Genomic DNA, 4587 nt, shown 5'->3' with positions numbered 1-4587 from the left:
GGTGACTCCAGCTGTTTTATTTTGTTTTTAAAGGAATGTACAATTTCAAATGTCCAGAGGGATTGGGACCATCCAAAGAGTATAACTGGGTTATACATAGATTCATCTATTTATTTTTTAGTGTTAATTAATTGGTACACTAGACTATTCTACAAGTTTTGTCCTGATTCTAAAAGGCAATCACTGTGAGCCAAACACAGAGACATTGAGTTATTTATTTTTCAGTCTTTATTATGGGTAAGAGCTAAGTGATGATTTCATTATATGATTTCTGTTGTCTTATTAGATGACACTCTAATCCCAGCTCTTAAAAAGCAGCTTGGGGGGAGAAACCAAGATGGCGGCATAAGTAAACACCAGAGTTTGCTGCCTCGCACAACTTCAAAAATACAACTAAAAGATGGAACAGACATCATCCAGAACCACAGGAAGGCTGGCTGAGTGGAAATTCTACAACTAGAAGGAAAGAGAAAAGCTTACCGAGACTCAGAGGAGGAGCGGTGCGGAAGTAAAATACTAAGGTACAGAGGCGCACAAGGAGTGGGCTGGTGGCTGAGAGTGCGGTTGTCTTTTGCAATCAGGAGGGAGTCTCAGGCTCTGAGCTCCAGTTCCGGGCAAGTCTTTGGGGACCCGGACTCATACGGGAGAAGCGGGACTGTCTGGCACGGAACTCGAGGACAGCTTTCTCTTGGAGCTGCTTGTAGTGATTATCGGGACATTGAGAAGCGTAGCCTCTGAGGGCAGGACTGAGAGCAGCCATAACTGCTAGCCCTGCCCTGTTGATCCAGTGATACCCACCCCACCCAAGCCCTGCACGGAGGCTTTTGCTGGGTAGCCTCAGGCAAAGGCTAGATTAGCACCTCCCTAGAGAACCAGGAGCAAGTGTGCCCAGTGGTCAGAGTGGGACCATCCAGTTTGCACCTCATTGGACCCTTAAAGGACACACTCAGGGGGCAGACTCAGTGAGCACCAAAGCCCCATTGAAGCAAGTCTTGCCCCAGAGGGGTGTCTCCAGCACAGAAGTTCTCCCACTGCAGACACAGCTGATTCTCACAGCCAATTGGCCTGGAGGTCAATTCCTCCCAGTGATAGCTACAACAATCAAGGCTTAACTACAACAAGACTGTGCACAAAGACCACAAGGGGGTGCACCAAGAGTGTCCTCCTCAGGTAATTGGGGAGGCTGAACCACTGGGCCCTAGAGGACACTTAGCACAGAAAACCACTTTATCAACACAGGGAAGCATTAAAAAATGCGGAGACAAAGAAACAGGACACAAATGACAGAAATGGAGGAAAGCAAACTACTGGATATAGAGTTCAAAACCACACTATTAAGGTTTTTCAAGAACTTTCTAGAAGCCGCCGATAAATTTAGTAAGACCCTCGAAAAAGCAGCTTAGGGGAAACCTTGGTGACCCTAGAAGATAGTAAATTATATTGGAATGAATAATAGACTGGAAATCAAGAGCTCTGTGTGTAACTTGGCTCTCCCACTGATGTTTGACTAATATTTATATAGTAAATTACCTGCTTGATGTATTTTTGGAAGTCCTACAGGCATCCAAACTTCATAAAATATAAATGTCCACCATTTATGCTTTTGCTCTTGAATATGCTTCTTTTTTCCCCTATGTACCACCCTCTACCTAATCATTCAAATAAAAATATTAAATCCTATCGACATACTGGTGGGTAGAGGAGGCCGGGGGATTGTTAACGGCGGGAAAAAAAGGAGACATATGTAATACTCTTTGTAATACTTTAAGCAATAAAACAATTTTAAAAAATAAAATAAAAGCCTAATATGCAGAAAAAATAATTTTTTTTTATTGTTGATAGTATTACAGAAATTTCTCCCACCCTGCCCCCTTATCCTCCTCTTCCTAGCCCCTACCCACCCTATCCCCTAGTCTTCCGTGGACTATGTCTATCTATATATATAAAAGCCCAAGCGACTGTTATGACCGAACCACCAGAATGACCAGTTGACCAGTTGCTATGACGTGCGCTGGCCACCAGGGCGCAGATGCTCAATGCAGGAGCTGCCCCCTGGTGGTCAGTGTGCTCCCATAGACAATGTCCTGTGGCCAGCCAACCTCCTGTGGGCCCTCCCCCTGGCCGGATGGCCAACCTCCCGCAGCTTCTCCCCCCAGCTGGCCAACCTCCCGGGCCCCCTCCCCTCAGCCGTTTGGTCAACCTCCCGCAGCACCTCCCCCAGGCTCACCAACCTCCCATGGCCTCCCTCGGCCGGCCAGCCAACCTCCCCCCACCTCCAGCTCTTGTAGCTAGACATCTGTAAATAAGCATTTGAAGTCCTGCCAAGAAGAAGTGAATGCTCTATCAGGAGCATTCAAATATAAGTGGACATCCACTTATAGATTGCACACAATCTTGAGTTCCAGGAACATTTACCTCCCTGAGAAAGGCTAAGATTAAATAGTCGTGGGTGTAGAGCAGAAAGGGAGGGCACAGCTGCAAGTTGTCTTCAATGCGCTATTGTAATAATATAGAACAAAACAAGATTTAGTTGATTAACTGCTGATGCACTAACCTTGTACCAAACCCCAATAAAAGCGATGGTGAGAGTGCAGAGTTTGCTACATGCCTGAGCGAGCTGTAGCCCTCTGTCCGGCATAAAAAAAAAAAAAGTCCTATCGACAAAAAAAAAAAAACAACAAAATTTCTCCCAAAGACCTGATGACTACACTATAAATTTAAATTTGAATTAATACTAATACTTCACGATTGTTCCAAAAAGTAGAATGTGAGGTAACACTTCCCAACTCATTCTATGAGGCCAGTATTAACCTGCAACTAAAACTACACAAAGACCTCTAAAGGAAAAAAGAAAACAACAGAGTAATACTCCTTACACACATTCCTTAAGAAAATACTAGGATACCAGCAGCATGTAAAAAGGATTATATACCATGACCAAGTAAGAGTTATCTCAAGAAGGCAAGATGTGTTATCAACATTATGCTTACAGGCAGGGGAGATACCATGATCACAAAGGTTGTTTTTCCGGGGCCAGGCTTATGCACTGCACCCTGGATATGCTGACCCCTATGATTTCCTTAAACGTGGGAAACTCGACTGCATAATTTGTGGTAGTGGGGGACTGTGTTCATGCTCTCCTCTAGGGGGAAAAAGAGTTAAAATTATAAAACTCTTATAAGAAAACATAAGTGGATGCCCCTAGCCGGTTTGGCTCAGTGGATAGAGAGTTGGCCTGCGGATGAAATGGTCCCAGGTTCGATTCCGGCCAAGGGCACATGCCTGGGTTGCGGGCGTGATCTCTTCCCAGTAGGGGGCGTGCAGGAGGCAGCCAATCAATGATTCTCTCATCATTGATGTTTCTCTCTCCCTTCCTCTCTGAAATCAATAAAAACATATTTTAAAAAAAGAAAACAGCCCTAACCGGTTTGGCTCAGTGGATAGAGCGTCGGCCTGTGGACTCAGGGGTCCCAGGTTCGATTCTGGTCAAGGGCATGTACCTTGGTTGCAGGCACATACCCAGTGGGGAGTGTGCAGGAGGCAGCTGATCGATGTTTCTCTCTCATTGATGTTTCTAACTCTCTATCCCTCTCCCTTCCTCTCTGTAAAGAACCAATAAAATATATTTTTTAAAAAAAGAAAAGAAAACGTAAGTGAAAATCTTTGTGACCTTACATTAGGTCTCTTAGATATGGTCCCTTAGATATGACACAAAAGCACAAGTAATAAAAAAGGATAAAGTGGGCTGCATTACAAATGAAAACTCTTATGCACCAAAATATACCATCAAGAAAGTTAAAAGATAACAGTTAGAATGGGAGAAAATATTTACAAATTATAAATCTGATAGGAGTCTAGTATCCAGAATATATAAAGAACTTTCACAACTCAACAATAAAAAGAAAAACAACCAAATGAAAAACATAGGATTAAATAGGCATTTCTCCAAAGAAGACATATAAATGACCAATAATCAAATGAAAAAATACTCAACATCATTAATCACTGGGAAAATACAAATCAAAACCACAAGATACTACTGCAAACTCACTAGCATAGCTAATAATTAAAAACACAGAGCCCTAGCTGGTTTGGCTCAGTGGATAGAGCATCGGCCTGCAAACCGAAAGGTCCCAGGTTTGATTCCAGTCAAAGGCATGTACCTCAGTTGCAGGGGCCCTGGTGGGGGAGCGTGCAGGAGGCAACCAACCGATGTGTTTCTCTCACATCTATATTTCTGTCTTTCCCTCTCTCTTCCACCCTCTCTAAAAGTCAATGGGAAAATATCCTCGGGTCAGGATTAAAAATAAATAAATTAAATAAAAACAGAAAAAAAGGAAGTATTAAAGTAGATGTGGAGCACTTTGAACCATCAGACATTGCTGTCGGGAATACAAAACGGTGCAACCGCTTTGAAAACCAGTTTTTTTCCTCACAAAGTTAAACATATGCTTGTCATATGACTCAGTATTTCCACTTCTAGGTATACACCCAAGAGAATTGAAAACATATGTCTACACAAAAATGTGTACAGAAATGTTCACAGGAGCATTATTCTTGTGATGAAAATTTTTGGAAATTATAATG

General features: G+C 42.9%; 1 non-coding gene across 1 annotated transcript; it reads left to right on the top strand.

Annotated features, from left to right (window-relative positions):
- Positions 1-2982: 2982 nt before the first annotated feature.
- On the top strand, positions 2983-3145 carry LOC118665523. Its single transcript, XR_004970642.1, has one exon. It is a non-coding gene; the product is annotated as a U1 spliceosomal RNA (small nuclear RNA).
- Positions 3146-4587: the final 1442 nt, after the last annotated feature.

The sequence above is a fragment of the Myotis myotis genome, unplaced genomic scaffold (genome assembly GCF_014108235.1).
Source record: "Myotis myotis isolate mMyoMyo1 unplaced genomic scaffold, mMyoMyo1.p scaffold_m19_p_10, whole genome shotgun sequence".
In the NCBI taxonomy this organism is placed as follows: domain Eukaryota; kingdom Metazoa; phylum Chordata; class Mammalia; order Chiroptera; family Vespertilionidae; genus Myotis; species Myotis myotis.
This window is presented reverse-complemented; position numbering and strand designations above follow the sequence as displayed.